The sequence below is a fragment of the Silene latifolia genome, chromosome 3 (assembly GCF_048544455.1).
Source record: "Silene latifolia isolate original U9 population chromosome 3, ASM4854445v1, whole genome shotgun sequence".
NCBI lineage: Eukaryota > Viridiplantae > Streptophyta > Magnoliopsida > Caryophyllales > Caryophyllaceae > Silene > Silene latifolia.
In genome coordinates, this window is record NC_133528.1 from 106037000 (window position 1) to 106050289 (window position 13290).

General features: G+C 34.7%; 1 long non-coding RNA gene across 1 annotated transcript; it reads left to right on the top strand.

The window, feature by feature from the left end:
* The first annotated feature begins 1275 nt into the window (after window positions 1–1275).
* Window positions 1276–4508, top strand: LOC141647822 (uncharacterized). The gene is made up of 2 exons (XR_012545852.1): window positions 1276–1679; window positions 4144–4508. It is a non-coding gene; the product is annotated as an uncharacterized LOC141647822 (long non-coding RNA).
* Window positions 4509–13290: the final 8782 nt, after the last annotated feature.

The following is a 13290-nucleotide window of genomic DNA, read 5'->3' on the forward strand; positions in this document are numbered from 1 at the left end:
GGAAGATTGGAATGAATAGACCTGTTATGAGCAATAGACTACACTAGTGAGGGTGGAAGCTAAGCTAGTTATATTTTAGGGCGGATAGCGGACGGGAAGGGCCTTTCCTTTACCCTTCTCACATCAGACCGACTGGCCTCATCTCTAGCTGATTTGTGTAATACCATGGTAACCCGACATCCCGGCATCACTCTCTTTATTTTCTCTCGACCCTTGCTTTTTTTAGTTTAGTTTATTCAACTAAAGTCTCAAACCCCCCGTTTTGTGACCTTAGACAGACCGAATAACAAGTAGGTAGTGACCGCCTCCCTGTGGAGATCGACCCTACTTCCACTAGCTTCTATTAGTTGTTTTAGGTATTTATTTTTGGTACTAAACGACGGTATCATTTATACTAATTAATTCCATAAGTGGGGCATGTTATTTTAAGGAAAATCATCATATTATAGTGTTCTCTAAATTTATACTTCAACCAAAACTATATAATATTTACATTGAAATCCCTTGGTCGGGTCCATCACACAGTGACATGATTAAAAACTATATAGTATAATTAATTTGTATAGATTTATTTAATTACATTGAAGTCCATTGGCTTCGCTCGGGTTACCTCTACTTACCATTAATTTTTTTTCATTAAATAAAATTACTTAAAGTTGCATAACCCATAAATTTATCATTAATATATTTTTTATAACATGTCCTAAAATTACGATGAAATAAATTTCGAGAATAATTCAATACTCCCGCTATTAATATTTTATTCTTACTAATGAAATAATAGTAATAACATTTCACTACTTGCCCGTAATCATTGTTACTTTCACTACTCACGCCGTAATTATTGTTACTGTCACTACTGCCACATTAATATTGGTAATTTCACTACTCCCGCCGTAATTATTGTTACTTTTACTATTGCCGCATTAATATTGATTATTTCACTACCCCGTTATTGTTTCTACCACTCTCGCTAATCTCGTTGATAATATTGTTACTTTTACTATTCAAATGAGTGATTACTATCATATAACTATATCCAATGTTACTACATCCAATATTACTACAATTCTTTTTTTTACTGACGAAATTACTTTTACTACTTAGGCATATAATTTTAAGAGGATTATATATTTATATAAATATATTACATATATGATCGAAAGAATTATGCAATATTATATATTATGGAATCTAACTTGAATTATTTATAACCTACTTATTATATTATTGTATGTTAAATAATTAACATCTCTATACATCTGAGCCGAACGTAAGGCAAGGACCCAATTTGACAAGAATTCTTATAATAAACATGAAAATAAGTCGACCCAAACCAAAATTGTTTAACTGCGCATGAACATTAGAAAGATGAAACACGGAATATACATACATTGAGGAAGTTGTAGATCAGAAGAGAAAGATAGGAAGAGATTGAAAGAAGCCTGAAACGTGAAGAGTTAGTTATTTACGATATACTCCAATAATAAGAAGTAAGATGGCAAGGTTGGAGCAAATGGAGGAGGTTGACCAGAAATACGCAAAGAAAAACAAGGATGATTTCTCTACCAAATTCTTCGTCTTTGTTGATTATCTCTTCCTTTTAATCTTCTTTTTTTTCTTATGCTTTATCCTTCTCAAGTTCTTCCGCACTTAGATTCCTTCCCACATACTTTCAGGTTCATATTTACTTTTTTTTCTTTTTTCTTTTTTCAATTTATTCATCTGTGTATGTATATCATGCCTTTTTCCATGAATTCCATCTACTCTAGTATTGTTTCCCTCCAATCCCATTTTATTCTCATCTGATTTCCACATAATATAGGATTGAGATATAGGTAACAGTAATAATTAAGGTAGTCATGACGGGCTCGCAACATATATGTGGGATTGGTAATGGCCGCACTGTCAGTTTTGGGGGTGGAGTCGGGGCTATCGATTTAAGCCATTATTGTTTCCGAAGGTACGGGATTGGTTCCATCAACATAGTTGAATAAACCGTAGCCAAGGAGAAGGTTTTTAATTTGGAATTTCAAGGAGAGAGATGTTTCGGGGAATGAAAGTTTAGGATGGTGATGTTGTTGATAGCCATGGGGAAGTTGTGTAAGTGGGCCGAAAAAAATGGTGATGGGGGGTTTTTTGGAAGGATTTTATGCTCTGGTTACCAAGTAAATTATGCGAATTCTTATAGCACAAAATCTCACTGAAGACGGCACGTATCCGTCACTTTGGAGTGACGGATACCATTAACTGTTCTTATAGATACAGGGAGAATATCTATGCCTAAATGTAGGAGAGATTAGTCTTATGTGACATTCCTAATAGTTTGTCCTTTGCTGATCCATTTTGGTAGTGGGACTACAGATTTGGATGCTTGAATGAATTCGTATTCAGAAACAGTATATTTGTCATTTACACAAATTTGTACTTGTAATTCAATTGTAGGATAAAAGTTTCAGTTCCTGTAATTAGCCTAGCAGATGAGCTACCATTTAACAATATTCTCTGCTTCTGTCATGAAGTTTTATGTGTATGTTGACTTGTTTATGCTTCATTAACGATTAACTGATTCCAAAGCGCTATATCTTCTTACTAAGTTTATACCTATGTACATGTAAGTACATGTTTGGTAGAAGGTAATCTCCATTCAAAAAAAGGGAATGTAAGTAGGGAAAATTAGGGAGAGAATTCTCAGATGTTATCCTCAATATGTAAACTCCATGACACAATTAGACGTAATCAATAACACTCTGATCCTTGTGACCCCTTCAATCTCTTCCGTCGTTTTTATTAAATATGATCCAAGTGTGATTGCGAGCATTGTTGCATGGTTTGGGGTTCAGTCAGCCCATCCTCAAATGGAATAGCTTGTAGTTGAATGAAGTGTGTTTGCAAACTAGGTTGCTGGATTTCTTTATATTTGATTTAGCAGATTTCAGCGAACTCAGAACCCATTCCCCTAACCGAACCGAACACACATCATGCAACATTGGTGGGAGTTTTATAGAAATAGGTCTGTGCTGGTATTGGCTTTTTCTTCATGAGTTTACATGATGTTGAGCTATCTAAACTATCTATAACTTGCATGGTGGTCCAATCGAGTGTTATCTTAGTTTGAAAAGCGCACCTGTGGATTATGAGTTACTTTTTTGACAATGAGAACCGGACTTACATTGTTGTACCTCGATTTTTGGGGGCTTAAGGTTCCAATTACTTTTACTAGATCATCAAGATTTTAAGTCAATATAACCAATCAGGGTTGTTAAGGGATGCAAAAGGAAAGATGTCTATAGATCTTGAGGTTACCTTGGGAGTAGGAAGAGATGATTTTGACTTAGTCATCAGGGATGGTGAAGATTATTTTATGTTTTGGTGTGCCTTGCTTTTTTGTCTATAGATAACAAACGATATCTAGTGACTAGTGACTAGTGTGCCTTGCTTTTGTCTATAGATCCCAAACAGATGACATACAATATGGGAAAAAAAGTCTTGGTTCATATTTATCTTGTAAATTTATGGTATTTCAGTTTTGTAGAGGGTGTAGAACTGTAGACCTTTTCATTAGAATGTAGAACGTATAACTGCGATCTATTTCTATTCTCTGCATTTGGAATTTTGCCGCAATTTTTGCATTGTGACCCATTCTCTTGTTATCTAGCATTCTAGCATATTTATTCCTTAATGCCAACTGCCAATATAACGCAATAAACGTGCATATTCAGCCTCAACCTCTATGCGTCAGAATGAACTAAAGCGGTGTTTGGTTGAAGTGTATGTAATGGATTTGGGCAATTCTAATGTGTGTTTGGCTTATTTTTGAATGTACTTAGATACTTGATGGATTCTAATTCAATTCTAACTTCTTGAAACCCTCTTTTACCCTCCCTCTAAGATTCCAACTCTATTCCCCCTAGAGTAGAAGTAACCAAACCAATCAAATTTAGAGTGGTATGGAGATCTAAATTCATTCCTATAGTATGTCATTCCAATCCTTTTCACTCCACATTCTTGGGCCGAACAGCCCTATATACATATCGTATAAGGCCTTATTCTCTGAACATGTTTTTCGTTTTCACCTCTTTTCCCATGGACATATTTCTTTTGCCTGATGTTGTCCTGACCCTATTTGCCTCTCTATTGCAGGTTGTTTCTTTTTATGCTGCAACATTTACGCTCAAACGTGATAGATATCTCATTTCACCCAATTGCTCGGTTTTATGTTTCTCTACAACATGAGCTGCGAGTTGCATTCAGGTAGGTTCACACTTGGTGTCCATGGCAACTCAATAATGGTTGGCTTTTTTATTAGCTTAATGCTGCAACAATAGCCAGTGTTAGTTATAGTGATAATCGTGTGATCTTAACATTATCTTGTGGTACTTACTACTTACGGCTGCCAGATGAGCTTCTCTTGTCCCTCCATTATGTTTGAAATGTATTTTGTGGATACACCATATCTTATTATCTTATGCTATCGAATAACTCATCAAGGATAGTTTCTAATCATATCTACTCAACATCTACTGACATGCAAGGTTTCTCATTGATTTGCGTCCCCTTCCTGGACCGAGAAGCATTGAATTAGTCATCTCAATTTTGCTTATAAAGTACCACTGATATTTTTTTTGATTAAATAGGCAAAATAAGAATGCCAACGAAATTACCTAAGAACCTCTAAAGCTTCCATGTGCTGACTCAACAAAGGAAGATGTGTTCAACTTTCTGTAATGGAAGAGTAGAGTAAACAACCTAGTTAACATAGGATTTTTTTGTTTATAACATTTAACATCAAGCAATCTTAAGTTCTGTTGAGATAGTGAGGAGCCAAACTCAACTGAAGTAATCGACTAAAAAAGTATTGAGTGAAAAATGTAAAGGCATAGATGGTTCATCTAAGCGGTAGACTGTCTCCATGCTAAATGCTGCCAGTATGGCCGCAAAATGCAGTGAATGTGGTAGCGGCCTTGATTTCATACCATGGACTCGAGTCACCAAAAGGCAGGTTCGTGAAACGGTGCTGAGCATTGGGTCTATAATCCATTAAGGCTTGGAATAAACACGCGGTCGCCTGGGTCTACAACGAAACAATTGAGCTTCTTCCTGTCAATGTTTTCTTTCAGGTTACGTAAGTGCATGGCTTGACAGTTCTCAGCGAAAGGGTCAAATAATTTTCACTTAACTTCTACATGCAACATGAGAATGGTTATGAATGCTAAAATGAGAATTCTTAGCACCCGAAGAGCCCAATAAGACCGAAAGTAGCACTAGCACGGTTATAGAAGTCTAATGATTTGGGCTTTCAACGAAAGGGTGAAATAATAAGTTATGGGGTGCTGTTATTCGGTGTCGACACGTTATTTTAAATCGTCAATATCTAACAAACTTTCAACTTGGCCTCTTTCATAATTTTCACTTAACTTCTACATGCAATTAACTTTGAAAGTTAAAAAAAAAATAGTTTTCATCATAATAACTACGTAATCAAACAAATCAAAACAACCAATTAACGTAATTAAATAATCGATTCAATCTTTAGTCGTTGCTTTGAATGACTATCAGCGCTAATTATTTAAGGTAAACATGTGAAAGAGGCATACACTAAGGATTCTAATGATAAACACGTGTCAACACACCATAAACGAGCATTAGAACAAAAGTTTAGAGGCATAAGTAACAAGAACATAAACCCCACCCTAAAAGAACAAGTTTGGAGTCATAACTTGAGTTCTAGACATGAGAATGAAGTAATTCCGGTTGGAGTGATAGTTATCCTCTTACGGTTTTAATGGTAGGTCACACGCCCCAAACAGATAAGAAACGAGTGAGATATGGTCGTTTTACTAAACAATAATGTAGGAAAAGTCTGGACGGTCCACGTCCAACCCTAGGTTTGGACGTGTATGATCCACACCCAAGCCTTTTTTTATTTTGAAAAAATTTATTAGTTGTACATCGATTTCGTTTTACATCGATTAGTTACATCGTCATGATTAGTAATTCGTCGTTTTGATTTTTAATTAACCGATTCATTTTACGTGGATTAGTTTAATGTTGTTTCACTTAGTAATTCGTTGTTTTCATTCTAAAAAGACGATTCGTTTCACGTTGATTAGTTTAACGTTTATGAATTCATGGATCAAATCTAAAATTCTTCAATTGTTTGGTATATCGATAATAGTTTTTAGTTTCGATTTGTTGATTAAAATGTTTGTTGATAGTTTGATTGAAATGTTTGGGTTATGGGGGGTAATTTGGGAAGTTCATTAAATATTATTGACGATTTGGACTAATATGTCGACGACGAATAGCGATTGGATAAGTTAGACATGAAGAAATAAGATACTATCAAACTTCCATGTTGGACTAATAAAGAATGAAGAAGGTAAATAGGACAACAATTGTGCATTGATCATTTGTGTTTGACCTGTAAAGGCCCAACAATCTTTGATTCCACACATAAAAGAATCCCAATTGTTAAATATCATCGACAAACTATTTTAAATCGTTGACAATATTAATAAACTACCTAAGGTACTCCTATCCCACACTTCAATTAAACTATCAACAAACAATTTAATCAACAAATTGAAATCAATGTGGTGGAGTAATCGAATCACCCTCGGCTAATCATTACATGCAAATATGGAACATGTCATATGTGGGAATCAAATGAGAACCGTGTTCGAATAAGCAATCAAGAATACATTCTATCTATACAATAACATGAAAAGAAGAATATATAGGGACTTGCAACAAGTTTGTTCCATCTATCCAAGTGAGGTAGTATTTGATCTGTTTTTAGAAACAAATATATTGGTCTTAAGAGACTAATTTTTCTGTGCGTTTGTGTTTTGTTAAATTATTTGTGGTGAGTTAAAATAAAGTTTAAATTCAAAAATACAAATTTATGCCAGCAATAATGTAAACTCACCAAAAAAAATGAGATTTCTTAGCACCTGAAGAGCCCAGTTGAGACCGAAAGTAGCACTACAGCACGATTATAGAAGTCTAATGATTTGGTCTTCGGCGAAAAGATGAAATAATAAGTTAGGGGTGCTGTTATCTAGTGTCGACACGTTATTTTAAATCGTCGACAATATTTAATGAATTTCTAACTTCGCCTCTTTCATAACTATTCACTTAACTTCTACAAGCAATTAACTTTGAAAAAAAAAAAAAAACATTTTTCATCATAACTACGTAATTAAACAAATCGAGTCGAACACAACAAATCGAAATGACCAAATAACATAACTAAATAATCGATTCAATCTATTAGCCGTAGCTTTGAACGACTATCAGGGATGATCATTCAAGGTGTTGACTAATGCCACCCGCGCGTTAAAGTTCAAGCGGCGTCATATCTTCCCACAGAATTTTGCAACCAAAGCACGTCATGGGTTCATAACTGATTTGAGAGGCTTAGAAACCGATGAAACGTTTGAACAAGCCTGCATTTAAGGAGTCGTCACCAATTTATTGTGGAAATTTTGAAACCGTTCAAATCAACTTTATGCTATGTTAGATTAACCACAAAGCATAATATGACATAGACACTAAAGATAAAGACTCGTTCCCTTTAGCATTCTATGTCTAGAATGACTCTCGTAATGCCAATGAACACGGGTATTCACAGAGATTGCAAGTAAGGGGTGAGGGTACGTATTAAGAAGTTCATTAATCGAACACCTAATTCTGCCCACCTCGATAGCAGCCTCTACTAATGATTGAGATTGTCGTTTACATTGATTATGTCGATTATATGCATGCTATTCAAGAAACAGTAGATTAAATCCTAACATGTGAATTATTGATTAGGTCGGTGAATTAGACAATTAGAATTGGTGGTCGAAGTAGGAATTTACATTTATTACATGTGAATAACATACGATATAAAGAAACAAATAAATACAAATGTACATCATATAAATGCCAAAACGAGATTTGAAAATAAGAAAAATAAGAAATACTCTCTTCTATGCACCATTTTCTTCCTTATTTTCTTATTCGGTTATTTAGGTTTTCTTCCCTATTTCCTTATTTGGACATAATTATCTCTAAATGGACAGATATACCTCCATTATCCCAAACTCAACCCAGCCTCTCCTGCAAATGGCAGCCACACCCACATTATCTCACACGGAGTCCCACCCATCGACAAGTGCATCTCACAGCCGCAACCCACAACCACCACTACATCCATCAAATACACCACTCATCCCCTTCTTCTTTGGTGCCATTGTTACCGCCCTACTGCCACCATCACTGCTAACGCCTCCCCTTCACCTAACCATGCTCAACCACCATCTAAAGTTCCCTCATCCATTACCACCATCTATTGCCTTACCCGTCACCTGACAATACACCTCGAAAACACCCAGATCCTCAATTTCCCGCCATTGATTTCAGCACCTTCTCCCTCGACACCCTTGAAAGTCACCTTTGGGAAGCAAACATCTAACAAACAGGCGACAAACCCGTCTCCTCTTCATCGTTATAGAAAGACTATATGTCTCTTTTGTGGTATTCCGAGGCGGTAGGCTGGATTTGTTTTATAAGATTTGTGGTGTATGGAGCTGGATTGGTGGTGTTAGAGGTAGTTTTTGGACTGTTTGAGAGGTGGTTGGGGACGAGCTGGTGGTGAATTAAGGTTTCATCGGTGGTTGTTGGGGTTGTATTTCAGACTTTCAGAGGTGTTTGTGGGCTAAGTAAAGCAGTTCCAAGACTATACAACTGGATGTACAATGGCATTGTACATCCAAGGTTATTTTAGTGTTTTTTCAAATACTTTCGCAAAAAAAAAGTAACGTAATCCTATTTTCAATACAATCCCCCTAGCTCCTCTCTCACTACTTCCATATTTTTCTAAGTCCTCTTCATCTTCCTCCATCATCCAGTTAATGAATCATCTTCTCCCTTAAATTATTATACTTATTTGACTATGCGGGACAAATCATATGACGTGACTCGTGAGCATCATTTTGAAAGACTTTTTTATCCAAATTTCTAATGCATGAAAATAGTTGAAGCTCATATTATTTTTAAATTAACTCGTATTCTTATGTGCTCGTATTTTAAAGCCCATGATCATTTTAAGCTCGTATTCATTTTACATTAACTCGTATTCTTATCTTAATACCTCGTATTCTTATGTGCTCGTATTTTTAAGCTCGTGATATTTTTACTTTAGCTTGTATTCTTATCTTAAAAGCTCGTATTTTTAAGTTCGTGATCCTTTTAAGCTCGTATTCTTTTTACATTAGCTCGTATTCTTATCTTAATATCTCGTATTCTTATGTGCTCGTATTTTTAGATCGGATTCTTTTAATAATAGTTCGTATGATTGGTGTAGAAATTTACCTCAAAGTATTGTTAGATGCATATTTCCTTCTTGATGATGATGTAAATTGCTTCCCGTTCACCGAAATATTGTTAGATACGTTTTTCCTCCTTGATGATGATGATGATGATGATGTCAATTGCTTCCCCTTCACCATTGTAGAATTAGAATTACGGAGAAGGGAGGTTTGTCGGCTGTCGTTTAAGAGAAATTTAGAGAATGGAAAGGGGAGGGTTTGTCGACTAAAGAGAAATCAGAATTAGGGAAAAAGATGATGCGTAGAATTTTTTTTATTTTTATTGGGCTTAGATAGTTTAATATACTTCTTCCTATTCACTCATTTCTTCCCTTTTTCCGTTTTCATGATAGTCAGATTTTCTTCACTTTTTCCTTTTTTGGAAGGTTTTGTGTGGTCCAAATCCAATTGTATGTGAGGTAGAGTATTTTGTATGGTCCAAAATCATTTTCTTACTTCTTGTGTAAAATTGAAGGGAAAGAAATGAGTGAATAAGAGGGAGTATAATATATGTGCCTGTTGTACAATGTTACTGTACAACAGGTTGTAATATCCTATTTGTCTAATTAAAGTGAGGGAGTGATGTTGGGTGATGTTTGTGGAGTATGTGAGAAACTAAGTGGGGGTAATAGAAGGGCAAATGAGTAAATTTGCTATCTCTCTTAATTTATTCCCTCAAACTAAAGGGGAAGAAAATATTGACTAGGAGGGAGTAAGAAAATAGGACTAATTAAGCTACTGGATACGTGATAATACATCTTAGTAGTCGATTTTATCAAGTAACTTATTTTAAACCGTTAATTTATTAATAATTGCCTTTATTTTTATGGTGAATCTCATTTTTAGTTTAGACGGTTTCACAATCATATTATTATTTTCAAGTAGAAAATTATTTGATTTATTATAGTTCTTATTATTAGCATCTTATTCGAATTCTTTCACATCCAAATTTATTAATCTTAATATTTAACATACATAAAATATCGGGATTCCGTAATGAAAGCTGTCAAAAATCGTTACAAACCCTTCATTGATTGTATTGTGTAGAGATAAATCTTATCTTTATCAATTCAGGTGCATTTCCTGATCAGAGAACGTGCCATGTCATCATACACAACATTTTTTTTTGCAAATTCAGTCATTATTGGGATCCGCCTTTGTGAAGAAGATATTATCTCTTAAAATGGTCAACCAATACAAACATGCTACAATTTCCGACTTAAAAATAGTTTTATGAAATAATTTAACAAAATCGAAACCAATAAAATTAATTACATATACTCGGAATAAATTACATAATTAATAATTAATATTAAAAGTACATAATTACGAGAATAAATTACATATAATTACGGAAATTATTTACATACTGAATTACATATAATTCGTACGAATTACATAAATTTATGAAATTAATTATTACAAATAATGTGAATAAATTACATAATTTGTGAAACTAAATTTTTTTAAAAAGGTAATCTTCTCAAATCTGGCGAGAAAGTCGTTCTTCACCGAGGATTTATTTACTTGGAGCAAAAATTTCGGCAACTTTACTATCACCTACACACTCTGAAGTCGGAAGGTAACAATGATATGCTACCGAGTAATTTCTACTTCGACACGTAAGTTTTCGAGGCTACATTAGTATCGTCATGTTAAATACACTTCAACCGTACAATCTGCTAATTAGTGTTGATTAAATTCAAAAATATATTAATCAGAAAATAAGAACTGCATGAACATCAGAGAAACAGTTATGCTGAAATAATGTCATATGCAGTTAATTCAGTGATGGGGAACAGTTACAGAACATTGCAAGTAGTGGAGTAGTGGCTTAATGGCAAAGGTGGGTAAGTTAGGGTTACAAGTACATGTTATTTTGCATTATAAATAGGACAACAGACAACCAATTTAACTCACACCATAAAAAAATTACAAAGCATTAAAAAACATAAGCTGAAGAGATAATGGCACAATTCCAGAGTATTCCCATTTCGACCATCACCAAAGAACGGCGAGGGCAGAGCAACTAACTGTTCGGGTTATGAAATTATGGCACAGAAAGTCAGAGTCTAAACCAAATGACGTGCAAGGAGTTGAACTCATTCTAATCGACGAAAATGTAAGTATCCTTATTTAAGGCTGTTTTGATTTGATTGTGAAAAGTAAGTATATGCTTAACCAATAACGCACTCATATGTATGAAAACAGGGAGACACCATTCAGGCATCAATCAACAAAAGGTTGACTAGGATTTTCTTAGAGCACCTTAATGAAGGGAGCACATACAAAATCAGAAGGTTCAGCATATCATCAAATCGAGTGGGACTTGACATGGCAACATATCACCCTTACAAAATTTGGTTTGAGTATAGCACAAGGGTGGTACCCATCACTAATGCAGAGATACCACTTTGTATTCATGCTTTCTACACTTTCAATGAGGTCGTCATTGGTGCAATGTCAGATAGACTTTATATGGGTAAGAAACAAATGCCTAACTTTGGTGTTCATATGTATCATAAATAGTAACTTAAACGATTCAAACATACGTGCGCAGATGTAATTGGAAGGTTGGAGCATATTTATCCAATAAAAAACAGTCATGGCAAGAAGAGGAGGACTATTGTTGTGGGCAATAATCAGTATGTTTAATCTCATGAAATATATTCTAAATACGATATCTAAAACGAAACACAATCCTAATGTAATGCATTACAAACTGTTTTTTCAGGAACCAGCAGTTGTGTCGTTCACTGTTTGGAGACTATGTTGATCAAATTTCAGAAATTGAGCAAGAGTTCATTAGCAAACAAAAGCCAACGTTAGTTATGTTATTCGTAAAGTGTTTTGTTTATGAAGGTATAAAATTTTATCATGCAAAAAAGAAATTGAGCAAGAGTTGCACTTTGATTACATACAAAGTATACAAAGAATGTTGCAATAACATTCACTAATTATGTTCTACTATGCAAGGCAAGTCAGCATCACAACAACATGGGGTACAACAAAGATATTGGTCAATCCAAACATGAATGAGGTGAACGTGTTCAACAATAGGTATGACTCTTAAATCCATTTTATGTGATGAGAACGTCTTTGGGGCAAAACTAAATGCAAAGTGAAGTAATCACGAGAAAAAACAAAGAAAAAATTATCAGTCCATAAAAATACAGTCCACATTACAAATACATATTGATTTTCGAATTTTTTTTAATTTCCTGTAAATTTTACCTTCACTTAATTGTGACATTTCCATTACCATTTTTCTAGAAGGTGATGAGAACGTCTTTAGGGCTCCAGGAACTGCTGCATACCATCCTCCTATCCTCGCAAGTGCAGACATCAAAACGTTAAGTGAGATAACAAATTTAACCAAAAGAAGGGCATATGTCACAATGGCAAAGTTTCTTGAGTTAGATACATCTGGTAATAGTTGGTTTTATTACTCATGCAAAGAATGCAGATCAAAAGTTAAGCAAGGTGAAGATGGTTTGTGGTATTGTTGAAGTAAAACATAAAAGATTCAATTTTGGACAGAAAATATGCTTGAAAACGATGCTCAAATGCTAAGAGTTGAGTGAATGGGATATGAATTAAACCAAGCACAAAGCCGAGGTTTAAGACTAAGAGCTTGTTCAAGCACCTAGCAATGAACTCACTCAGCCTCTAGCACTAAGCAAAGGAGGGTTTTCTTGCACTAAGCAAAGAATTTAAGAGAGAAAAACTAGATTTTCACTTGTATTAAGGTTCATTCAAATCTGAAGTTCTCATGAATCTAACTTGGTTTATATAGACCAAGGCTTACAATCTTGACCCTTGATTACAAGTTACATCTAAGGGACACAAACTAAGCTGCTATATTACAAGAAAAACGGCAGCCTATGCCTTACACAATGCTGAAATTGAAAATGACATAAAGCAAAGAAATGAT